This window comes from Ursus maritimus, unplaced genomic scaffold (assembly GCF_017311325.1).
Source record: "Ursus maritimus isolate PB19 unplaced genomic scaffold, ASM1731132v1 scaffold_3, whole genome shotgun sequence".
NCBI classification, from domain to species: domain Eukaryota; kingdom Metazoa; phylum Chordata; class Mammalia; order Carnivora; family Ursidae; genus Ursus; species Ursus maritimus.
In genome coordinates, this window is record NW_024425563.1 from 84,040,502 (window position 1) to 84,068,395 (window position 27,894).

General features: G+C 36.8%; 1 protein-coding gene and 1 pseudogene across 2 annotated transcripts in view; one reads left to right on the forward strand and one right to left on the reverse strand.

Moving 5' to 3' along the window:
- Positions 1 to 27,894, reverse strand: part of RELN (reelin) — a 475,458-nt gene that overhangs the window by 284,570 nt on the left and 162,994 nt on the right. The gene's annotated exons all lie outside the window — the stretch shown is intronic.
- LOC103674651 lies at positions 17,602 to 19,548 on the forward strand (annotated as a pseudogene).

Here is a 27,894-nt window from a genome sequence, read left to right on the forward strand (position 1 = left end):
AATCAAGTCAAGAGCTTCTGAGTTCACACACCTCTAGCAGCAACACAACAATCATAAGTGGAAAATTTTAATTTGACATTTGCTTTGGAAGGAACATACTTTCTGAAATCATTAACCACCAAGAAAAGTCCCACAATGCACAGTGTTTAGTTGCTCACTGTAGTTGTCTTCTGATTGTGAGTATAAAATATCCTCATTGTAATATTTCTCACTGATCCACAAACTTAGTTATCATCGTGCCAGTCTACATTTCAATGAACACAATGAGGCCAAAGTATCTAGCTGAAACTCAGGCAACAGAAGTTTTGCCTTTTCCCTGGATAGCAGAGATCCTGAAAGAGCCCGGTCACTGCACAGCACCTTGGGAATAGTCCACACTGCTTTCCCCATTACTCAGTTTCCTCAGCTTTAGTACTTGTTGCTTTCATTCACGTTCTTATTTCTGCTACTCTGGTTCAATGAGGGTCTAGGGAATAATTGAAACTGAAGGCACTTTTATCATCTAGTCAAAATTTCTTTAGCAGTGGTACTCATTCTTCAAACAAATGTATGAAATCTCAGTATATTTCTCTCTTCCTAGTTTTTGAAGCCCTTGGGCTCCCTTTGCTCACACAGCATGCTCCTCGCCACCCATTCCCCAAAACTTCCTGGAACACCTCTCAGGAACTCTCAGGGCCTAAAGTGGCAGAGTTTGAAAACTACTGAACTAATCTAGCTCTTTACAGCGCACGGATCAAAGAACCGGCACCAGTGAGAACACGATGAAGGGTACACAGCCTGGTAGGGGCAGACAGGACCTGATTCAAGGTCTTGATTCCAGGCCGTGGATTCTTTCCAAGCTTTCAAAACGTGCTCCACAGTGGTGCCTCGGGCGTCTCTGTCGGAGTCCGAGGGAGCGGGAGCAGGGGGTGGCCCAGACACCACCACTTCGAACCAGAGCACCTGTACTTTAAGTGTTCTAAAGTATTCAATGTTGTTTGAAGGAAGGGCTCAGCAATTAGAAACTGGCTTGAGAGGCACACCACGTGCCCAATGTTATTATCTGAAGTTCTTTGCTTGGGAAAAGTCAAAGTAGTAATAATAATAATGTGACTGGTATATATTTACATATATAAACCATTTATATATGTTTTACATGCATGTATATACAGACATATATTAATATATGCATTTAAATACACACATATATGTATCTACACACATATATATATACCATGTATACATACACACATATATAGTTGTTTATTATTATTATTATTAACACCTATTAAGAAATGAAATCTACTCTTTGCTAGGTACTATTGTAAGGGCTCTAAATACATTAGTTTGATTAATCTTGACAACAACTCTACAAAGTAGAGACTATTATTCCCATTTTTCTGGGACACAGAATTATTGTGTGATTTGCCTAATGTCACATAACTGATTAAACTCAGGCAGTCTGAGTGTAGGGTCCTTGCTTTTATTTTTTTAATTTATTTTTTAATATTTTTTTATTATGTTAGTCACCATACAGTACATCCCCGGTTTCTGATGTAAAGTTCAATGATTCATTAGTTGCGTATAACACCCAGTGCACCATGCAATACGTACCCTCCTTACTACCCATCACCAGCCTATCCCATTCCCCCACCCCCTTCCCCTCTGAAGCCCTCAATTTGTTTCTCAGAGTCCATAGTCTCTCATGCTTCACTCCCCCTTCTGATTACCCCCCCTTTCTTTAAGTGAAATAAGTCAAGCAGAGAAAGACAATTATCATATGATTTCTCTCATCTATGGAACATAAGAACTAGGAAGATTGGTAGGGGAAGAAAGGGGTCCTTGCTTTTAACCATTACATTAAATTGTCATTGATCTGGTTCAAAGATTTGAAGGTAGCTTTCACTCTCTGTTCAGAGGGAAAGCCTCCTTTGAGGGCCTGATCCTAACATTCATGTGGCCTATGGCTTGTGCTCTCCACTCCAATCCTTTAGTTCATAGCTAAGCCCTTTTATTTAATCTCCTTTTGGACAAACATCTTTTCTGTTTCCAGTTGGAAATTTGGCCACTTGGCCAGAAACTCCATGGGATTTGCCTTTAAAGATGGCATTTCTCTTTTAAATTTTAATTCCAGTATAGTTAACAGGCAATGTTATACTGGTTTCAGGTGTAAAAATTAGCATTTCTCTTGATTGCCTCTCCCACAGTACTCTGCGAGTCCCTTGGCTTCTAATCAACTCACCAGAGTCCCCTTTCAACTCTGAGTCACATTTCCTCCAACAGCCCCACAACCCCTCATGTCTGTCCTGATCTCTACCAAAGACAAGAGCACTGGAAGCCAACCTCATCCACACCACTGCCCAAACCCTGGAGGGATACACAGGACACAAACACATGTGGATGACAATTATCATGTGCATTACTTCTTTATAGACCCTTAAACCCCTTAGATAACATGTTAATATAAAGATGCCTAACCCTTTGGTAGGTGTGTACTTAATCATTTTACGGGCCTGCAAACTCACATCTTACTTTAGGGAGAAGAAAGAACAGAACCCAGGTGACCAGCAAGAACGCAAGGTCCACTGCTTTGTACCATGAGATGTTGCTCCACACTCTCAGGGTGCGGCTGATATCAATAATGGCAAGCCTACTCTGAACATATTTAAAACTATGAAATAATTCATGAGTCTGCCTACAGAATTATAGCACTTATTTTAAAAATCTATGACTATATTTACATAATGACAATAAATATAAATATATCTAAATATAATATATAAACATAAATTTATATATTTAAACATAAAAATGTATATATTATATACACTCAAAAATTGCTAAAGCACAGTAACTCACTCAAAAATTGCTCTCCAATTTTTAATACACATTCTATTTTTCTTTTCTTATAAAAATAAACATGTATGGTAGATGGTAACAGGCCTTATTCATTCTCAGAATTTAGTGTAATTTACAACATTCCTTTGGGGGCATGCCTATCAAATTTGTGGTGCTAATAACTATGCTGGCACTACTTTCACTTAATTTTCCCTAAGGAGCAGTAATTTTTCAGAAGAGGTGAGAAAAATCCTCATTATTCCCTGTCCTGAAGAGTAGACCAAATTTCTCAAACAAGTTTCTAGTAAGTACTTATCTTCTTGGGAGATACAGATATTTCTAGAGCAAGTTTGCCAACAAAAGTCCCTATTAAATAAATAATTTTAAAATTCTTTTGATCTATAATTTAAGAGCTCTATAGATTCTACCAAATGAAGAAAGTTCATTATGATCACCATATTCGGAGCTTGAAATAGCCATTGTTATGAATCTAAAAGAACATGCCAGATCCTAATTTTAAGTGAACTCCTAGACTGTGTGCCCCAGCCACTTAAGAATTAGTGTATATCTTGATGAAGTCCCAATAGTTCATTTTGAGACTCTTGACTCTGGGAAACAAACTGAGGGTTGTGCAAAGGGAGGTGGGTGGGAGGATGGGGTAACAGAATGATGGGGAATTAAAGAGCGCAGGTGATACGATGAGCACTGGGTGTTATGTTCAACTAATCAATCACTGAACATTATATCAAAAACTAATGATGTACTATACCTTGGCTAACTGAATTAAAAAAAAAAAAAGAACTAGTGTATATCCAGGGGAGGCACGATGTTGAAGCTCGGTGTGTGGAATCAGAAAGACTCGTGTTTAAACGCAATGAGCTGCCACTTACGTGCTACCTGAATTTGCCTAACTTCTTTGATCACTCTAGGATCCAGATTCCCCACATTAAGATAGGGCTAATAATAACAATTATTATTTAAAGATATTAATATTCACTCTTCAGAAATAGAGTTCAAGCTTCTGGAATAGTAGGAATAGTTAATTAAAAAGTAAATATCCCCCATAAGGCACATGTCATAATGACTTCAACATTCGAAGGAATCAAAACTATATACTTTCCAGTTCACAATTCATTTCCAATATGCAATATTGCCATCCAGTTACCAAAAACAGAAGAAAACAGGGGTTTAATATAGTTGTTACAATGCCTACCCAAGGGTATTATTTCTTTATTTCATGAATCATTGTGCTCACAAATTACTTAAAGAATCATTTTTAAACCTAGGGCAATGTGTTTGACTTCCAGGAGTGGGTTACTTTTCCCACCATTTTCTCCTGCTTTACCAATGACTCCTAGGATGTTACTGTGCCTTGTCCATTCACAGTTGGAAGGTCATTCATTAACCAGCAATCTGGTGTTAACTACCCACCAGGAAATGTTACTAAATACGTGGAACATGGGAAAGGACAGAGGTGGTCTGAATTTGGTAAATGTGACATTCAAAGGAATCAGTTCACTTGAAAAGATTCCTGCCCACTTTTCATCAGTAAATTACTGTACTTGCTAATTAGGTTGTGGACACAGCTTGACCCTTATTAAAATAAGAAAAAAAATACCAAATTCTTAAAACATATAAAAAGGAGTAATGAGTAACTTTAGGGAGAAATTTTTTTATATTAAACTCTCAAATTATGCCAAGGCCATCGCAAAAAGGTAAAAAGTCTGTGTATGTTTTCATAATGCTGTTGCTTTTCAAAGTTTTACTGCTCTTTTTTATTTATTTGTATTTTTTAAGACTTTTTAAAAGACTTATTTATTTATTTGAGAGAGAGAGTGCACAGGTATGTGGATGAATGGGGGGGAGGGGCAGAGGGAGAGAATCTTTAAGTAGACCCCCTGCTGAGCCCAGAGCCAGCCGCAGGGCTGGATCCCACAAACCATGAGATCATGAGCTGAGCCAAAACCAAGAGTCAGATGCTCAACTGACTGAGCCACCCACATGCCCCTGCTCTCTTTACTATCATTACACCTTTTATTCCTAAGCCATACCATTTTTTCCAACTGTCAGATGTATAAATATTTCCTTCCCCTTAAAACAAGTTTCAGCATTAATGTTCACTATCCAGTAATCACAAGGTCTGTGTGTTCTTAAAGACCACCAAACTCTTAACCATCAAATTTATTACTATTAACTCTCAAATTTACCCTTCTTCTCCATCTCCACAGCCACTGTTTTAATTCAGGATTTAATAATTTGTCATCTGGTAAACTGCAATACTCTCTTGATCAGAATCCCCCTCCAGATTGAACTCCATGCTCATCCAACTTTCACATTGTGTCAGTTTTCTTGCTAAAATTGCTTGAAATCCTTCTGTGGCTCTCTGTCACCTAAAGGATTCTGTCAAATTCCTTAGAATGGCCTAAAATTTCTTCAGGATCTGGTCCCTGCCCACGTGTTCAACCTCATCTTTCACCACACCCTGCAACTGAGTGGTAGAGTAGTTCCCACAGGTTCCAGAATGGAACGCATGACTTCTCTCATGTCCCCAAGATTCTTCATGTTCTGTCCTCTGTGCATGGAAGTCCTTGCCACAACTTTTACTCTTCCTCTAAAATTTACCCAGGAATCAGCCAGTCAGCTATCTTCCCCCAGATGAAACTGACTCCAGAGGAAAAGGAGCTAATGTCACCACAGCCTGAAACTTGCAGACCCCCATGGGGCCCTGCGTGAGCTGTCCTTCCAAGCTCCCTCTAGCTTGGAGCTTATGCTGGTCCTTCCAGAGCCTAGGGAACCTGCTTGTACCTTCATGGCCGTCAGAATGCCTCCTCAGCTACCTGGTGTGTGAGACAATGCAGCCTGGGAAGCAAGAACAACCACCTAAGGCAAGGATGGAATGTACTCCTTGCCCCTGTCTGAACCTGGGGCTGGCACACAGCCTCTTCCCCTAGTGTCCCCATTCCAGACATGTCTAGAAGGTGTTGCCATGGCAGACATCACTAATCAAGCACAGCATTCTTTGTAATGGAACCCAGACACAGCCTACTTCACTACCCACAATCCTAGACTCTAAGCAGCCCCTGTGTTTATTTAGAGTTAGCACATAACATGTAGCCTGCTTAGCATTTCTGGCCTAAGGATACCTCAAGGGTGATGGGACCTGGGCAGAGCCCCAGCACAGACAGCGCACTCAAATGGGAGGACCCCGGTCCATGTGCTAGAGAGCCACGATCTCTTTGGAGACCTACATGTACCTACCTGATGAAGATCAAACTGCATATACTATTGGGAGAAAGTCTCTACTGACCTAGGTACTGAAGAATAACAAAGTCAAAAGAGAAAAACCAAGTGTTGGGTTTGGGGCTGTCACATGTGAACAGAATAAAACAAAAAATAGTTATTAACTAGAAGTCTGAGTGTCATAAAAAAAAGGATACTTTTATCTCTTTAAGGAGAGAAGTCATTGGCCTATAGTTAGACTTCTGGGATGAATTACAAGTACTGATTTAGAAGCATAAAATACTTTTCCAGAAAATTTAGCAGAAAGCATTGAAAAGAAAGTTTATTATTTGTAACAGGAGTTTAATCTCCATTAAAAAGTGAGCAAGGTATCACTGAAAAAGATGCCATGAGTGATCTTCCTTACCCAATTCAGAGACTTTCAGAGGTCTTTGGCATATTGAATTAGTAATGGAAATTTTCCAAAGGATAACTCCAACTTGGAATGTAATTTGAAGGTCCGTGGGGGAAAAAAAAGAAAAGAAAGGAAAGCAAGGAAAAGAAAAAAGAAAATGAAAAAAGAAAAAAGTCTGTGCTCACAAGAAAAAAGCCAGTTTCTGGACAACTATCATTAGATCCAGCCCATGCAGAAAAAATTTCTCCCAAAAGGATATTTATGATATAGATTTTTATACTCTTTATGTTTATACATAGTAGTTTTTATAAGTATACATTTGTGTTCTATTGCTATAATTAATTTTGATATTTTAGCGTGTGAAAAGAGATTTCAGGAATGGAAACCCAACTAATAACTTATGAATCTGACTGGAGACAGTTTGACTTGAGACCAGGCCCAAAACCATAACTCCATTTCCTCTTTTCTGAAATGGATCATTTCTCCACAACAATTTTATGTTTGTGATTTCTGGGAGTGTCCAACTATACACGTCAAAAGAAATTCACCAGCTTCCCAGAAGAGATGTGGGTCATGATGTGTGACCACTATTGCCTGCATATGTGGAAATTTGGCAATGCATAGATGGTCTACATTCATCTGGCCATCAAGCTGAAGCTGAAGCAGGGGTCAGAAAACATGATCCAGACATATAGGATTGGCTGCACCAAGGACCAGAAGCTGCTGCTGGAGGTCCAGCAGTACTGCAGGACAGTAAGACCGAGGGTGACATCATCTGCATGCAGCTCCACCAGGCACTATAGGCAGGCCAGCTGGAGAGCCAGACTATCACAGACAAGGCCCAAGGGAGTCCAGACCTGGGGGCCATGGAGCTGCACATTCAGGAGCCGTGGCACCACTTCTGAGTGGAGCACGTGGTGGCCAAGGGTACCAAGAATCACCCATGATACTGTACACATTCAACAAAATGTAGCTGGTACTCTGATTCTTACTTAGTGTTTTCAGTAATTGCTATGTGATACTGCATTGCTATAATCATTTTGGTGAAAAAGCACTGATAGTTGCTTTTTAAAGAGGGGCAAACATTTATCACTGGCAGAGTTTTTATCTTTCTTTGTTTTATAAATCAACAACAAAGTGGATCTAGGGAGGGAAGACACCTTCAAGCAGATGAGATCATGTTTTGTTTTGTCAATGCACAAAGGATTGCTCTCATTAACTATTAAAAGAAGCAGAAATGCCACATTTCTCAAGAGTGATCAGAGAATTTTAGAATAAGGGGAGGCTGATTGGACTGATTCATGTACCCAGGCACCAAACATCTGTCCAAAGCTCCCAACTCACATGCCAGGTTTCTAAAACTGAAAAGAGGAGTGCTATATGCCAAGATAAAGGACTTTTTATTGTCTAATTTCTAAATAGCTTCATATGAGCTTTATCAGCAATTTGCCTGGTTCAGAAAACCACAAGTAATAGATCTCTCATTATAAACAACAAAAACCATGTACAACTTTTGTTATTAAAAAGATTGTGTTATCTCTACCTCCACTAAATAATTCAACAAGCCCTTAAGGATTATGAATCTGATGAAGTGCCAAGATATTAGCCTGCTCCAGGTGCTCACATTTCTTAGTCCGGCCCTGTTGACAGAGGATAGGTGCTCAGCAAATATTTTTTTGGTTAATTTGAACTCTGTCCTCTAAATGAGGCTGTATGAACCCTAGACATAGGGATTTTTATCTATTTTTTTTTCCTATATTGGTACTCAGCACTTGACATAGAGTAGACTTGCAGTAACTGTTTGTGGAATACGTGAATAACTAGTCTGTGTTATGCTTACTATATAACGTTAAGTGCTTCAATAACTAACTGGTAAATTCTCACATAAGAAACACATAAGAAAAAGATGATTAGGTGGTTAATAATAAATGGTCACAATAAACTTTAATATAGGCAAGATTTAGCTCAGAAATCAAATCAGGTAACAGTAAGAACAATAAAAGTAATAAGCCAATGCATTTGATTGACCACTGCAAAATGTTCTCACCATTTAACATCTTTCAGAGTTTTCTTAAACCACTCGTATTCCAGAAATGCCTTCCAAAACCTCGCAATAAAAATAGCTTTCATACCACCTTTTTAAATCACTAAAATTCATCAAAGAAATGTACTCGAGTGGCTCTGCTGTTTTAAACACCTTTTAACTAAGTAAGCCTTGTATTAATTTGCCTCAGAGGTATCCTTAGACAAGACAAAGACAAAACTGGTAAAACAGTTTATCAATTCCAAAGAACACCTTAGTAAAAATTATGTTATTCACTGGATAATGGATACTGGATAGTGAATTAAAGAGTCTGCATATTTGTGAAAACACTAATGCAAAGTATTTAGGTGCCACTTCTGAGCAGCCTAATAGAAAGAGTATATGTTTCAGATACAAAAGAAAGGAGGTCGCAAAAAAAAAAAAAAAAAAAAAAAAAAAAAGGGGGGGAAAAAAAAAAAAAAAAAAAAAAAAAAAAAAGGATGGAGGTTACATGCTAGGTCTGGCACTCATTCTCTCCATGACTTAGGCCATATCATTGTTTGTCTCATTTTCTTAATCTGTAAAATAACTTGATTGCATTGGGTAACTTCTAACAGTAAATCTGGAATGAGAACAAACATTTTGTGTTTGTACCATAGCTCAATTGTTTATGTTGACCTTAGATAAGTACTTATTTTTCAAAAGAGGACTTTAAAATTTGCACTATTTTCCAGGGCTGTGTTGAAAATAGAGTTCGACTCCATAAAAAGATTGGAAAACAATGCGAAGAATTATAGTGATGATGTTCTAACTGGTCATTTCAGAAAATATTGGCACAAACATGAAAGGGAATTCTAAAAACATCCCTCTACTCTCACCACTTTTATTCAACACAGTACTAGAAGTCCTAGCCACAGGAATCAGACAAGAAAAAGAAATAAGAGGCATTCAGACTGGTAAAGAATAAGTTAAACTCTATTTGCAGATGAAATGATACTATTCATAGAAAATCCTAAAGAAACCACCAAAAAAACTAGAAGTAATAAACAAATTCAGTGAAGTGGTCAGATACAAAATTAATACCCAGAAATTGGTAGTGTTTCTGTACACTAATAATGAAGTCATAGAAAGAGAAATTTAAAAAAAAACCAACACACACATCACTTACAATTGCACCAAAAGTAATAAAATATCTAGGAATAAACTTAATCAAAGAGGTGAAAGACCTATACTCTGAAAACAATAAAACACTGAAGAAAGAAATTAAAGATGACACAAATAAATGGAAAAATATTCCATGCTCATGGATTAGAGAGATCAATATTGTCAAATATCCATATTATCCAAAGCAATCTACAGATTCAATGTAACCTCTATCAAATACCAACAGCATTTTTGGGGGGCACCTGGGTGGCTCAGTCGGTTAAGTGTCTGCCTTTGGCTTGGGTCATGGTCCCAGGGTCCTGGGATTGAGCCCCACATCAGACTCCCTGCTCACTGGGGAGCCTGCCTCACTCTCCTCCCCGCTCATGCTCTCTCTCAAATAAAAACAACAAACAATAACAACAACAACAAAATACCAACAGCATTTTTCACAAAACTAGATCAAATAATACTAAAATTTGTATGGAACCACAAAAGAGCCCAAACAGCCAAAGCAATCTTGAAAAAGAAGAACAAAACTGAAGGTATCACAATCCCAGATTTCAAGATAAATTACAAAGCTGTAGCAATCAAAACAGTATGGTACTAGCACAAAAACAGACACATAGATCAATGGAACAGAATAGAGACCCCAAAATATACCCACATTTACAGGTCAATTAATCTATAGCAAAAGAGTGCTTGCTTTGACAGCACATACACTAATCTATGTCAAAGAAGGCAAGAATACACAATGAGGAAAAGACAGTCTTTTCAATAAATGGTACTGGAAAAACTGGACAGATAGTTACATACAAAGGAATGAAGCTAGACTACTTTCTAACACCATACACAAAAATAATCAAAATGGATTAAAGACCTAAACACGAGCCCTGAAACCATAAAAATCCTAGAAGAGAACACAGACAGTAATGTCTCTGACATCAGCCATAGCAATATTTTTCTAGATATGTCTCCTAAGGCAAGGAAAACAAAAGCAAAAATAAACTACTGGGACATATCAAAATAAAAAGCTTTTGCATAGCAAAGGAAATCATCAAGAAAACAAAAAGACAACCTTGTCTTTTTGAGAAGATACTTGTAAATGATATATCCAATAAGGGGTTACTATCCAAAACATATAAAGAACTGATACAACTGAATACCAAACAATCTTACTTAAAAACGAGCAGGGGCGCCTGGGTGGCTCAGGCGTTAAGCGTCTGCCTTCGGCTCAGGGCGTGATCCCAGGGTCCTGGGATCGAGCCCTGCATCAGGCTCTCTGCTCTGCTGGGAGCCTGCTTTTTCCTCTCCCACTCCTCCTGCTTGTGTTCCCTCTCTTGCTGGCTGTCTCTCTCTGTCAAGTAAATAAATAAAATCTTTAAAAAAAATAAAAATAAAAAATAAAAATGGGCAGAGGACCTGAATAGATACTTTTCCAAAGAAGACCGATGGTCAACAGACACATGAAATGATGCTCAACATCACTCATCATCAGGGAAATACGAATCAAAATCACAATGAGATTTTACCTCACACCTGTTAGAATGGCTAAAATCAAGAAGACAAGAAACAACAAGTATTGGTGAGGATGTGGAGAAAAAAGAACCCTTGTGCCCTGTTGGTGGGAATGTAAATTGGTGTAGCCACTGTGGAAAACAGTTTGGAGGTTCCTCAAAAAATTAAAAATAGAAATACCATGTCCAATAATTCCACTATTGGGTATTTACTCAGGAAAAATAGAAACACTAACTCAAAAAGATAATATGCACCCTTATGTTTATGGCAGCATTATTTACAATAGCTAAGACATGGAAGCAACCTAGGTGTCCATCAATAGACGAATGGATAAGGAAAATGCGGTATATGTATACAACGGAATATTATACAGCCATAAAGAATGAGATTATGTCATTTGCAACAGCATGGATAGACCTAGAGGGTATTATGTTAAGTGAAATAAGTCAGACTAAGAAAGACAAATACCATACAATTCCACTCATAAATGGAATCTAAAAAAAAATGAATAAACAAACAAAAAACAGAATCAGAACTATAAATACAGAGAACAAACTGATGGCTGCCAGTGAGGAATTGGGCAAAATGGGTGAGGGGGAAAGGGAACAGGACTCTGGTTATGGAATGAGTAAGTCACATGAATAAAAAGCAGAACACATGGAATATAGTCAGTGATATTGTAATAGTGATGTAATGGGACAGATGGTATCTCTACTTATGGTGAACATAGCATAATGTATAAACTTGTCAAATCACTAAGCTGTACACCTGAAACTAATGTAACATTGTGTGCCAACTATACTAAAAAAAAAAAATCTCAAAATATTTAGGATGAAAATTCACCTCCTTACCCTCAAAAAATAAGACTACAAACTCTAAAATGTTTTATGACTGTGACAAAGCTGATGAAAGCTCTAATAAAGGATAGGATATCTAACCCAGTTAATTAATCATAAAAAATTAGGACAATATTGGTATATTCTTGTAAAACAATCTGCAGAAGTATATACAAGGGTTACTTTGGAGAAAACAAGTTTTTAATTATTTTTTCTGTTACAGAAATAATGTGTGTATTATAGAATTTAAAAATATACAAAAGGATTAGTGTGAAAATAAAATTACTCATATTCATATCCAGGAGAGATAATCATTATTAACATTTTAGTAAACTATATTCTAGCTTTTTAAATTAATTCATGAATATAAAGTTTTTAGAAAATTGTTTGCTTAGGGGTGCCTGGGTGGCTTCATCTGTTAAGCATCTGCTCTGGGCTCAGGTCATGATCTCAGGGTCCTGGGATCAAGTACCACGTCAGGCTCCCAGTTCAGCAGGGAAACTGCTTGTCCCTCTGCCCCTGCTCTTCCCCCTGCTCATGCTCTCTCCCAAATAAATAAATAAAATCTTTAAACAAAAAGAAACTCGCTTGCCTACAAAGCAGGTTTCTATTCCTTTATATTCAATATTTATTATAAATAGTTCCTACATCATTAAATATTTTTAGAACAAGATTGTAAAAAGGTAAATAATGTTCCAGTGTATAACTACAGCATAGTTTCTTTAACTATTATACTGCTGTTGGAATTGTATTTGTTTCTATTTTTTAAATATTTTAAATAATGAAGTATATAAATCTCTGACCATTTCTTTAATTTTTTCCCCAGCTTTACTGAGATATAACTGACACATAACACTGCATAAATTTAAGGTGTACAACATGTTGATTTGAAACATTTATACATTGCAAAATGATTACCATGATAGCATTAGCTAACACCTCCATTCTGTCATATAATTACCATTTCTTTTTTACGGTGAGAACATTTAAGATCTACTCTGTTGGCAACATTCAAGTATATGATACAGTTTTGTTAGCTGTCATTACATTAGATCTTCAGAACTTGTTTATTTTATAACTGGAAGTTTGTTTCCTTTGGTCTATATTTCCTCATTTCCTCTACCCGTCAACCCGTGGTAATTACCAGGCCACTGTGTTTCTCTGAGGTAGACATTTTGTGTATATCTTATATTTTAAGATGGAGTTCTAGGACTGGGATAATGAAATTCAGGGCATAAACACGAAGGCCACAATTCCAAACGGCATATAAAGAAAGGTAGATTTGTCCACCAGTGTCCCAGAGAACACCCATCCCACAATACTCCTGGTGGCACTGAGCATTATTAGTCTACAGTTTTCATTCTAAAAGTGTCATGTTACTTTTAATTTCTATCCCACTGATTATTAGTAGGATAGTTTGCATGTTTGTTGGTTACATTTTTCAGTTTTGGGAATTAACTATACATGTCCTTGCCCATTTTGTTTTGGGTTTTAATGATTTTCCTAACCAATTCACAAGAACTCTTTAAATGTGAAGGCTATTAACTCTATACTATATATTTCTTACCAATATTTTCTATGCAGTTTATAATTAGTCCTTTACTATATTTATGTTTTTTATTAAAAAAATTTAAATTTTCATGTACTCAAATCTTTCAATCAATTCCCTTCTAATTTTTTTCCAATTTTTCATGCTTGGAAGCTCTTGCCCCTTTTAAAATCAATTAATAGATATGTACATGCATTTTCTCCTGGGAATTTTTTCTATTCATCTGGAATTTATTTTGGCATATGGACATTCAGTGGAGATTTAAATTTATTTTTCTCATTTATTAAAAAAATTTCCTTACATGTTTTATTGAATATTTTTTATCAACCTTATTTATTATAGAATCTTTCCTATATCATGTTTTCAATATATATCACAGTTACTTCCTGAATTATCTACACATTTCCATTGATGTGAAAGGCTTCAATAAATTTCTACACTAAAAACTTTCCACAATAAACTCAATTATATGGATAGGGTAGTCCGGGAATTGGGAATAATGTTTGGTGGTTTTTTTTTTCATGATTTCTGACTTTAATAGAAATAAACAGTGCTTATATTAGCCATAATTAAATTATACTCATGAAGTGAAAATGCATAGTGAAACTTTCAAAATCTGTAGATTATGCTTATTTCTAGTTGTTAAACATCCATTGATTCAGATAATTTCAGGAAATAATTCCTATGGCAGTTTGAGAAGACATACTTATCAGCTGAGCATTTATGTGGGTAAAGTGTAACGAATTTTAGGAAAATATATAATAATTCTGAGCCTTCTTGTCTGAAAATACTGAAACAGGGGTGCCTGGGTGGTGCAGTCCACCAACTCTTGGTTTTGGCTCAGATCATGATCTTGGGATCATGGGATCAAGTCCCGCTTTGGGCTCTGACTTCAGTGTGGAGTCTGCTTAGGATTCCCTGCCCCTCTCCTACCCCCTCCTTTCTAGCTCTCTCTCTCTCAAATAAATAAATAACTATTTTTAAAAAATAATAAATGAATAAATAAATAAATAAAAATACTGAGTCACAGAGAATCTGAAATTAAGATATGAGGTATAATATGGGGGGGGCTAAAAACGGGAAGATGGAGAGAACACCTCTGGTATGAAGGGTTGGACTGTCACCCACTTCCTGTGCATTATACGCATTATCAAGAAATTGAAAACCAACAAGCATGAAGAGAAGATCCTAAAAGCTCCCAGGCAAAGAAAATACAATAACTTTCAAAATAAGAATAAAATTGCATCATTTTCATGTTCTCAATTATAGTACAGAAAGCCTTCAAAATTTTCAGAGAGTATTATTTTTAATCTGGAATTCTATTTCTAGCCGATCTATCATCAAATGTAAGGAATCAAACATTGCACTTCCCAGCTATACTCTCTCAGGAAGCAATTGAGAAAGTGCCCTAGGAAAAATAACAGTAAATTAAGAAAGAGAAGAAACAATTAAAAGTGAAAAGTTGTTCAAGAAGGAAGAAATCACAGTACACCATTTGGTTCTGCAGTGAATAATATTTATATATTTATATCATTGATATTTATATCATTGAAATATTTATAGCATTGATTGAAACACATGACTGATTTTATTTAAAAATGTGATATATTTATATTAAGAGGATATGGGGATGAAGTTGTGTGTCAGAGGTTAATGGCATAAAAGAAGTATATCTTCTTCTACCACAATATGAAGTCACTTGGTTTAATATATTATTAAAAAATATGGATAATGATGCCAGAAGCAGTGCCTAAAATGATGACAATAGCTTACTCTGGGAGTGTTTCTGGAAGGAGCAGAGAGGGAAGCCTTCTTTTTTATTATGAGCCTTTTCTTATTATATAATATTTATTTTTTAATTTATTTTCAATATTTATTTGAGAGAGAGAAAGCATGAGTGGGGGGGAGGGGCAGAGGCAGAAGGAGAAGCGGACTCCCCGCTGATCAGGGAGCCTGACATGGGGCTCAATCCCAGGACCCTGAGATTATGACCTGAGCCGAAGGCAGATGCTTAATCGACCAAGACACCCAGGAGCATCTTATTATATGATATTTAAAACATTTTTGTCAAAAACAGAATTTAAAAAGAAATGAATATCAAAGGAAGAAGAAGGAAGGACATAATAAAGATTAAGGAAGATAAGAATAAAAAAGAGAACAGAAAAATAATAGAGAAAATCAATGAAGACAAAAGTTGGTTCACTGAAAAGAACAACAAAATTGACAAATCGTTTACTAGACTAAAAGAAAGAAAGAAAGAAAGAAAGAAAGAAAGAAAGAAAGAAAGAAAGAAAGAATCAATTTACCAAAATCAGGAATGAAATAGGGGACATCTACTATATTAATTTTGCAGAAATAAGAAGGATTTTAAAGAAATACTATGAATAGTTAATACCCATAAACTAGATAACGAAGATGAAATAGACAAATTTCTAGAAAGATATAAAGTACTAAAACTGATTCAATAAGAAATTGAAAACCTGAATAGACCTATAACAAGCAAACAGATTGAATTAGTAAAAAAACAACTTGCCACAAAGAAAATCTCAGGTCCAGATGGCTTCAATAGTGAATTCTATAAAATATTTAAAGAAGAATTAACACCAATTCTTCACAAATGCTTCTAAAAAATAGATGAGGCAGGGAACATTTTCCAACGCTTTCTAGGAGGCCAGCATACCAAAGCTAGGCAAATACATCACAGAAACAAAAGCTATACAAATACCACTTAATGAATATCGACTCAAAACCTATCAGCAAAATATTAGCAGATTGGAATCCACCAACATATTAAAAAGATTATTTACCATAACCAAGCAGGATTTAACCCAGAAATGCAAGGTTGGTTCAACATACAAAAATCAATCAATGTAATATACCATGTTAATAGAATACAGGGTGGAAAAAAAAAACACACGATTATATCATTAGATGCAGTAAGATCATTTGACAGCTTCTAATATCCTTTCATGATAAAAACAAAGCCCCTCAACAAACTAGGAATATAAGGAACAACTTCAAACTGATAAATGCCATCTACAAAAAACTGACAACTAAAAGCATACTTATTGGAGAAAATGAAAATTTTCCTTCTAATATTATGAACAAAACAAGAATGCTGCTCTTGCCACTTTTATTCAATGTTGGAGGTTCTAGCCAGGGATATCAGTCAAGGAAAAGAAATACAAGGCATCCATATTGAAAAGGAAGAAGTAAAAAACATCTCTATTCGACACAATAATGGCATAATGACATAATCTTGTGTACAGAAAATATTAAAGAATCTACAAGAAAATTATTAGAGCTAATTAACAAATCCAGCAAGGTTACAGAATAAAAGACCAATATACAAAAAAAAGTTGTTTTTCTATACACTATCAATGAATAAGGTGGAAACAAAATTAAGAAAACAATTCCATTCACAATAGCATCAAAAAGAATAAGGTTTTTAGGCATAAAGTTAGCCAAATAAGAGCAAGAATTGTACGTGGCAAAATACAAAACACTGTTGAAGAAACTAAAAGAAGTCTAAATAAATGGAAAGAAATCTCATGTTTATAAATCAAAAAACTTAATATTGTTGAGATGTCAATAATATCAAAATAGATCTACAGATTCAACACAGTACTTATCAAAGTCTTAAGTATTTCCTAGAAATGCACAATCTGATCATAAAATTCAAACAGAAATGAAAGGAGTTAAGGAAGTCAAAATGATCTTGATAAAGAATAACAAAGTTGGAGGATTTGCACTTTTTGATATAAACTTAGAGTAACTATAAATTTACAGTAATCAAGACTGTGATATTGACAGAAGAACAAACAGATCCGTGGAACAGAACTGAGAGTCCAAAAACAGGCTTTCACATGTGGTCAATTACTTTTTGACAAAGGAGCCAGGACAATTCAATGAGGAAAGAGGTCTTTTCAACAAATGGTGCTCTGACATGTAAAAGAATGAAGATGGGGGTAATTCCCACAATACTTGGTGAGAAGAGGAGCAATGGCTGCGTGGGCTGTGCCCAGCAGTGTGCTCCTTCCTGCTCTCCGCACTGGCCTTGGCTGCTCACTGGCTGTAGAAAATGGTGAAAGAAACCACTTACTATGACGTTGTGGGGGGTCAAACCCAACGGTCCCCAGGAAGAAGTGGAAAGGCTTACAGGAGACTGGCCTTGAAGTACCACCCTGCTAAGAATCCAAATGAAGGAGAGTTTAAACAGATTTTTCAAGCTTATGAAGTACTCTGTGATACAAAGAAAAGGGAATCATATGACAAAGGAGGAGAACAGGCAATTAAAGAAGGTAGAGCTCGGGGTGGCTTTGGCTCCCTGATGGACATCTCTGGTATGTTTTTTGGAGAAGGAGGAAGGATGCAGAGAGATAGGAGAGGTAAAAAGGTTGTGCATCAGTTCTCAGTAACCTTAGATGACTTATATAATGGTGCAACAAGAAAACTAGCTCTGCAAAAGAATGTGATTCGTGACAAATGTGAAGGCCAAGGTGGTAAGGAAGGAGGGGTAGAATGTTGTACCAATTACCAAGGTACTGGAATGCAAATAAGAATTCATCAGAGAGGATCTGGAACCGTTCAGCAAACTCAGTCTGTGTGAATGGGGTTCCAGAGCCATGGGGAACGAATCAGTCCTAAAGATAGATGTAAAAGCTGCAATGGAAGGAAGATAGTTGGAGAGAAGAAGATTCTAGAAGTTCATACTGACGAAGACAGAAAGATGGCCAGAAGATAACATTCCATAGTGAAGGAAACCAACAACCAGGATTGGCTCCCGGAGATATTATCATTGTTCTACATCAGAAGGACCATGCTGTTTTTACTTGGTGAGGAGGAGACCTTTTCATGTGTATGGACATACAGCTGGTGGAAGCACTGTGTGGCTTGCAAAAGACAACATCTACTCTTGACAACAGAACCATCCTCATCACCTCTCATCCATGTCAGATGGTCAAGCATGGGGATATCAAGTATGTGTTAACGAAGTCATGCCAATTTATTGTAGACCATGTGAAAGAGTTGCCTAATCATCAAATTTAAGGTAAACTGTCCTGGGAATGGCTGTCTCTCTCGTGATAAACTCTTTGCTGGAAAAACTTCTCCCTTACAGGGAGGAAGTAGAAGAGACTGATGAAATGGTCGAGGTAGAGCTGGTGGACTTTGATCCAAATTGGGAAAGATGGCGCTATTACAGTGAAGAAGCATCTGACGATGATGAACATCATCGGGGGTGGGGGGGGTTCAGTGTCAGACCTCTTAATGGGGCCAGTGGATAACACTGCTGGCATTTTATATGCGGCAGTGAATGAGGGAAGGACCATAATCATAGCTCACTACCTGCTATTGTTTTTGATTTAATATTCAACTACAGTAGTGTTCTAAAAGTTAAATGAAGAATAAACTCAAATAGGAAAGCTCTCACTTTGCCCTCTATGTATTATGACTTTAGTGTGAAAAGTAAGATTAATACTTGTAAAAACTACTTTAAAAAAAATCTCCCCTAGCATTTGTTAGGCCATGCCCTGTCACTGATTTCAGCTCTATGTACATGAAACAGCTTAGACTGAAATGCTAGGTGTTACGTATTGACTTCAGTGTATGACCCTTAATTGTTTTGTTTGTTTTTTAAGTAAGCTCTACACCCAGCATGGGGCTTGAACCCATGACCCTGAGTCACACCCTCCACTGACTGAGCCAGCCAGGTGCCCCTACGACTCTTAATTGTTGAGCTATGAAGTTAAAACTTGTATTTAACTGGCAGTAGATGACGAACTTAATTTGTACAGAAGTGCTGGTCTGCAGTTATATTAAGTGGGATTCATTGTGATGCCTCTGCATTCATCTACTGCCTCACCTGTTACTTGGAGATGGCGTGCTATGTAATTTGGCCTGTGGTAACAGTGATAGGATACCTTTCTGAAGAGGTTTAGCATGATATGCTGCTGCTTGAGGGCTTGCACTTATAGAACTGCATTCCCTTCTGCTGTGTTTTTTCTTTTCTTTTTTTTTTTTTTAAAGACTATTTATTTATTTGACAGGGAGAGAGAGAGAGCACAAGCAGGAGGAGCTCCCCCACTGAGCAAGGAGCCTGATGTGGGGCACAATCCCTGGACCCTGGAATCATGACCTGAGCCAAAGGCAGACGCTTAACTGACTGAGCCACCCAGGTGTCCCTATCTTTTTCTTTTTAATGTGTGTGTGTGTGTGTGTGTGTGTGCACGCGCGTGCATCCTGGTTACCTTTTTTTTTTTTTTTCTTCTATTTGGACCACGATAAGCTTCAGAGTAGTGACTTTGGAAGCAGGGTAACTTAGAGTGAAGAGACATGGCGAAGTAATTTGTATGTATGAGATGGAAAGGTATTTTTTAGGTATGTTATAGGCTTATTTTAAACCATTTTACTTATGCTCTGAAGTAACTATAATTTAATGTTGGTAGGATAACAAATTATGATGAATAGCTTTAACTGTATGTTTGAAAGTCATGTTCACAAGCTTAAAATCTGGATATCAGAATTAAGAAATTCTTGAAATGTATGAATGTCTCCTTAATATACTAATTACAAAGCATAAAAACAAAAAAGAGTGAAGTTGGACCCCTACTTCACACCAAATACAAAAATTAATTTGACATGGAACACAGACCAAAATGTAATAACTAAAATTATAAAACTCTTAAAAGATAAGAGGTAAATCTTCGTGACCTTGTGTTTGGCAATGCTTTCTTAAATACAACATGAAAAACACAAGCAAAAAAAGAAAACAAACTAGACTTTAAAATATTAAAATTTTTGTGAAACAAAGGATACTATCAATAAAGTAAAAACCCATAGAATGGGAGAAAATATTTGCAAATCGTGTATCTGATAAGAGACTTGCATCCAGTATGTGTATATGTATACATGTTTGTATGTACATATATACATACATATCTCATATATAAAAATCAAAACAATAAAAGATAAATAACCCAATTTAAAAATGGACAAAGGATTTGAATAAACATTTATCCAAAGAAGACATATGAATAGCAGATAAGCACATGGAAAGATGCTCAACATCATCCCTCATTTGGGAAATACAAATTAAACTCACAGTGAGATATTACTAGACCTATACCAGGAGGCTAAAACAAAAAGACAGAAATAATAAGTGTTTATGAAGATGTGGAGAAACCGAAACCTCAGATATTCCTGGTGAGATGTAAAAGGCTGTATGTAGCCAGTTTGGAAAATCGGGCAATTCCTCAAAATGTTCAACATCGAGTTACTGAATGATCTAACGACTCCATTTCTAAATGTGAACCCAAAAGATTTTAAAACAAAAGTTCACACACACACACAAAATGTATACAAATGGTCCTAAGAGCATTATTCATAATAGGCCAAAGTGGAAACAGCCCCAAACATCCATCAGACGATTGATGCCTAAATTAAAACATGGTACATCCATACATGGGAGTATCATTCAGCCATAAATAGGGATGAAGTACTGTTCACGCTATTCACGTGGACCTTTCAAGGATGAACCTTGAAAACAAGCTAAATTTAAAAAGTCAGCCATAAGAGGCTACATGTTGTATGATTCCATTTATATGACACATCCAGAACAGGCAAATCCATAGAGACAGGAAGTTGACTGGTGGCTGTCAGAGGATGGGGAAATGGGGACTAACTGCTCATGTGTGCAAGGTGTCCTTTGGTGGTGATGAAAATGTTCTGAAATTTTTGAGGATGATTGTACAACCCTGAATTATACTAAAAAACACTTAAATTGTATACTTTAAAGGGGTGAATTCTATGGCATGTGAATTATACCTCAATGAAGCTGCTATTAAAAACAAAATTGAAATATATTCTAGAAGGCTGTAGATAAGCTAATAGTATATAGATATACAATCATTATTAAGGATGGTCAGGAATGTTTGGGGGTTATCTCTGTCTTCTTTCAAATGATGCTATAATGGACAGAAAGAAGTGCTTTGTTGCTTGAAACATACAGAGAAAGAGCTAATTTAGTATTTCTTTAATGCTGCCATCCTTCAATGCTTCATTAAGAAGAATGTAGTAGGTGGCCCAAGGAAACTATAAAGCCTCAAACTGCAACCAAATTTCAATTAAACCAAAGTTTAATTTCTGCATATTACATGCAACTCTGAGCCCAGGGAGTGAATAATCTTTCTTTTGCAATGTATAAGTAGTGCTTCTCTTACCTGCCTCAGGACACATTTAGATGAAAGAAAACACATTAAATTATTGAGGTAATGATTAATTGAAAGTCCCCTTAAATTATCTAGCATATTTATAGCAACGTCCTTTGGCCCTGTGCAGGCAAAACTACAACTCTTACAAGTATGTTCAAAATCAGTGATGTGTACCTTTCTTTCTTCTTTTTTTTTTTTTTAAGATGAATTACAGTATTGAAGGAAGCAGAATGAATGCTTAGCGTGTTACCTGGATAAAGGCTGACTTTTTCTGTGCCTCCTCATATAGAACTACACTCCTTTCGCTCAGTACAGAACCATATTTGGACTGAATCTCCTTAGTGTTTCAAGTAAATTCCAGTGCTGCCCATGGTGCTAGACAGAGGGTCCAGGTGGGATTTTTGGTGATATCATCAGTTCTGTCACTAGCGAGTCTGATCTTGGGATACTAATACGTGCAAGAAGAACCACTGACTAGCCTGGTAAAACAGTGGCTCCTGTGAAGCATATGTAACTCGCTGCCAAGGCAGTCCCATCTTCAGGGAACTAAAAGGTGATGGGAGGTAAAAATGGAGTGGCCATCATGGGTAGGACAAGTGAACATTTTGCTAGACAGATAATATTTTTATTTTAAGGGTATTTAAAAGGTTGATTCTAAGCCATCTTGACTAGAAATCAATCCACCTAGAAATTGGAAACATAAAAATATACAGCATGCCAGGAGCTAACCCCAATCAATTTCTTCAGAATCTTGGTCCAGGGCTTGGGTACACATGATTCTACTTGTAGCCAGACTTAAAAAACTACTGGTCTGAACAGATATGTAGTTATACGTTCTTCCCTGAGTCTTCACCATCCCTCTTTGTAACATCTACTCCCGTAACAACCACCATCATCAATAAGTTATTTTATTCCTTCTTTCTCCAGCTAAAGACTCTTTAGAAAGAATTAAAATTTATCCCACAGACTCTGGCAAGGGATTGCCCCGCATTTCCCCTTGAATTTTCACTGTCTTGGTAGATGAGAAACATATGTATATTTAACTCACAACAACAACAGTCAGAGTAATTTTTCAGTGAAGTAGGATTCCCGTTAACCTAAAGGGATGCTGGATGAAATGGTACATTTTCAGAGTTGTCTCTGGTACAGTCACTCACAAGCTGGTGTGCAGGCAGCATTTCTCAACCTCAGCACCAGGACATTTGAGCTGGATAATTCTTTACTATAGGTGGATGTCCTGTGCATCAGAATGTTTAGCCGCATCCCTGGTCTCTAACCTCTAGATGCCAGGTATGACAACAAGAAATGTCTCCAGACATTGTCAAATGTCCCCTGGGAGCAGAGGTAAAATTGCCCCTGGTTGAGAATCTCTGGTGTATAGTTTTGTAAGAACTTAGCCCCATATCAAAATTACAATATTTACACTAAACCTTCTGTTTACCACATTGAATATCATTCATTTTGACATTTATATGATGAAAAATATTTCAAATTTGGCTCAGGTCTAGGAGCATAATTACATATAATATCTCCTAATGCCAAGTAGCATTTTCTATTGAAGTCAATTTCTACAGCACAGTCATAACCGGCTTCCTGCATTGCTCCAGGCAAAAGAGAAAAATAAGATCTGACACACACACATTCTGCAGTAGATGTCTGTATAAATGGCCCTTGCTGGCTCAAGCTAACACTCAGTTTTAGGGAAGTTGTTTTGTCTGATTCACATTTTCTGTGAGTTTACTCTTTGACTAACATAGCCCTTAGGGTTGGGGAAGTTGAAGTGTCTTGTATTTTTCTTTAAAAGGCCTTTCCTGGAATTTAACATGATATTGTTAGAGAAAACCCAGTATGGATAAATGGGAGTGAATGAAAATATAAGGTAAAAACATCAAAGTTCAAAAAGAGCATACCAGGGATTCCCTAACAGAACAAAGAAGATTGAGCCAATTAATCAGAAAATTAGGTATTTTAGAGTTGAATTACTTGCTTCATGATTTTTTTTTCTACCCTTTGCTGGGAAGACATGAACAAATCATCTAATTTCAGAAACTTAGCTAAAAGAAAGCCTTTATTGCAAACAAAGGCAGAGACAGTGTAGCTGAAAGTAAAAAGTCATGGAAAATGAATATTTTAAAATTCCTTTGGAATTACAAGGCACAGCCCCCTGACTAATAGTACAGAAATGATGGCCCAGGATTACAATTTTTGCCCCAGTAAATACACACTATTTGCATTACATTTGGGATAAAGTAGCAACAAGGAAGACCATTTTGACACAGCTTGGCACTTATAATGTCATTCTTTGCCTTCCTGTGAATATTCCATTTTTGTACAATGCTAAAGAAATCACATTTTCATTTTTCTGTAGTTCATTATGGCTCATTGCTGTAGCAACTGCCAAACCAGTCAATTTGTATAAATAATAGAACAAGCTTCCATTGTCTCTCATCTGACACAGTGCCAACTAGTCGGTCTACCTTTTCCAAGAGGGAAATCATGTTTTTAAACTCTTTATCTAATTTTAATGTCCCTGGAGTTATACACAGTAAATTCTTTCGGAACCCTGAACTGAGGGTATGTATTCAAGCACTTATTCCCTTAAATTAGGTCATATAAAGACTACTGATTCCCATGTTGCCATTAGATAAAGAACAAAACCCTATGTGAGTATTTGAAAGCCCAAGTGAATTTGTTTTCCTTCTGATTTTTTAAAACAGTGGCACTTTAGTGACCTTGGTTTTTCTAAATTACTCATCTCCCAGCACATCAATTAATGTTTGCCTAATTCAGATTTCTGGAATCAATCATGCTTCCCTGAAGAAGTAAAAATGTCTATGTGCTTCCTGTTTGACAACTTTAACTCTCAGATTGGTTTTTGTCTTTCAGCAATAGCAGTGAGTAGAAGAAATACAATCTTACTCTGCATATAATTCATAGCACCCCAAATTTACAAAACAGATCACAGCATCCGAAATTTACAAAACAGAAATATTCAGTGGTTAAATAAGCTGAAGGTCTGTACAAGCAAGTGGGTACACAGCTATAAGGTCATGCTCACATACCTACAGGGTAGGACCTACGTGCCTAAAATTCTTAGAGATTTATTCCTTTGAATAGTAATTCATCTCTCTTAAAGAGCCCTTTTGCTGCTTCAAAAGTGTTATTTGCTGATGATTTTAGATTTACGGAGAAGTTGCCAAGACAGTACAAGAGAGTTTCCATATACCCTTTACTCAACTTCCTCTAATGGTAACTCCTCACATAACCATGGTACATTTGTTAATACTAAAGAATTAACATTCAGATTTTACCAGTTTTTCTGATGATGTCCTCCCCCCACCCCACAAGTATCCAATCCAGGGGACTACATTACATTTAGTAAGATTCCTTTTATAAACACAAAAATTTCCAGGCAGTGTAATTTATTAAATTACCAACCAACCCTATTATGAACTCATTTATTACATCAATCTTCTTCTGGAAGGAAAAGATAAGGGCAGCATAAAAATCCTGGGCATGTGAGGGAATATAAAGGAATTGTGAAGGGAAGGAAATGCTGCCAAGATAGGAGGTAACAAATCAAAGCCAGAAGACATTCAATTTTGCCTGGGGCAGGCCCTGTGCAGCTACGTGTAATTAGCTTCCTCAATTACTACATCTGACAAACTAATTTTCATTTGAGACAAAACAACAAATCATTAATTATGGTAATAAGTCACGGATTAAAATCTTTGTGTGTGGATTCTACATGCTCTGTGATCCGTGCCCTTGGTCAGCCGCCATCTTGCTTCCTCTCTCCAGCACCTCACTCCTGGGAATTCTGTGTGGAGACATCTCCGATGCCCAGCCCTGGACAGCACTACTCACTGACTCTGAACCAACTCTGCTAAGGGATATACCTCCTTGTGATGCCTTTAGTGGCGACAGTCTTGTTCTGATACCTACTTGAAAGCAAAGATGTATTTTTAGAAGAGGCAAAGTATTGTGATAAAGAGCATGGACTTTGTAGTTAAATTTGGGTTCAAATCTTAGCTGTCACTTAATAGTCCTGATCTTAGTCAAATCAAATAACCTCCCCAAGCCTCAGTTTACTCATTTTTAAAACAGGGGCAACAACAAGACCTAGCTATTTTTGATAAGGGGCCTGAATGAGATCATCTCCATGACTACGTGCTTGACGTATTAGTCATCCCTGACACCCATAAGGTCAATCTTATCTTTGTTCTTAAACCAATCTTAGAGTCAGGAAGGACAAAGGACATTGTATCAGTCCTGCCATCCAGGGAAGTTTAGAATTTACCTGCTTCATCTGATGGAGGATCTCAGGGATCAGCCATGATTCTTGAGAACCTGTGTTGTTTCTATAGCTTCTTCACTGCCAGGCCAACCTGGGATCCTTTTCTCACATGAACGTCCCTAAGGCTCTTCTTTTCTCCCTTCCACATTGTTTCAGTGGACTTCAGACTTATACCTAGGCACCTGCTAACAAGACCTCCTGGTTACAAGGCCAAGCACTATTCGAGGCACTCAGAATAAGCATAAAGTAGTGAACAAAAGATGTTTTATGTCCTCAAGAAGTTTACACTATAGTTAGCCACAGCTGGAGTTCTAGATACAAACCACCCTTTCTCTAGGTTGACTGTGTTGGCTGCCCGGATTTGTCACTGGGCTCCAAGTCAGGGAAATTCCAACATCAGTCTTCCTTGGCCTGAACTGTCTCCTGCCTGGGCCAGAGCCTCTAGCCATTCTCTGCTGTAGGCTCAAGTTTGTGAGCATTGGTGTCAGACCTATCACCTCCTCTCTACTTGCTTTTCATAAGTTGGGGACTGCTGCTGACCACCACGCCTAGTAACAGAGTTGCACTTTACAAGAGCAATAAGAACATCCATGAGGTTATAACCTTACTAGTAATAATAAACTAAAACAGTGTCAGAATTACCTACCTTAGGTAACTGATTTAGAGATTCAAATACTTTGGACTTCCAGGTCTTTTGACACTTGAGTAGGAAACTCATGGGGAATCATACAGCTAGTGATAGTCCTAGTTTCAAATCCTGCATTGTCTATCAATAATATGCATTTTTGTATGAATAGATCTGGTTAAAACAGAAGCAATCATATTTAGAACAATGGCAAACTTATATTGTTCCACAAGCTGTGCCTCTGTGGGGAGAGACCAGTGCTTCTGGAGTACATGCAGCTCCATCAGTATTCCTTCATCACCTATTACACTTACAGTCTGAGGCCTGCTTTCAGTTCCTCTGACCACCTAACCATTTCCTACCACAGGACATTTGCATGTGCTGTGCAATTACCTTTAAGGGAATTTTCTTCCACAGACCAACTTAGAGTCAACCCTGAGGTCTCATCTTAAATGCCTTCCTCAGAGAGGCTCTTGGTCAGTTCACTGTTTAGACAGAAGGAAAAGTTGTTTGTTCATGAAATTTAAGTAAGAATACAAAGGTAAGAGCAACAGGAGAGATCAGTAACTTTCACAAATTCAGAAGGAAAAAAGTAAACGAGTTACTATATTCGAAATTTAGCAACAGGTTCTTGAAAAACTTTTTAGAGGGGAAAAAAGAAACAAAAATGATCAAGTACTAAAAATTACCACTTTCAGTAACAAAATCTAATTAAGACACGAGCAAATAAACAGAAATTGATATTTACTTTGCATGATTCTATGCATATGTTTCTGAAAGGTATATGAGGGCATTCAAATATGAACTGTAGAAAGAGAAATTGTTAGTTAAAGGATAACTACTATAGGCGCCTGGCTGGCTCAGTCGGTAGGGTATGTAACTCTTGATCTCAGGGTTGTTGAGTTTGAGCCCCATGTTGGATGTAGAGATTACTTAAAAAAATAAAAAAAATTAAAAAAAAGCTTTTATAAAAAAAAAAAAAAGAATCACTATCATAAAACAAATCCCAACCCTTTAATTGGTCTTTTTTTTTAACTTGAATTTTCACACATTGAATTTAGTCTTAGACCAAGGTTCATGAGAGTTTAAATTAATTTAAATACAGGCATGCTATAAAAGTCACATAAATTCAAGATACCCAAATGTGAAATTTTGAAAAGCATTCTGTTTAGTAGCAAAGGATAATATTAGCACTGTGCATTAAATCCCTAGGAAAATAAACAAGGCTTCTAAGTACCAATA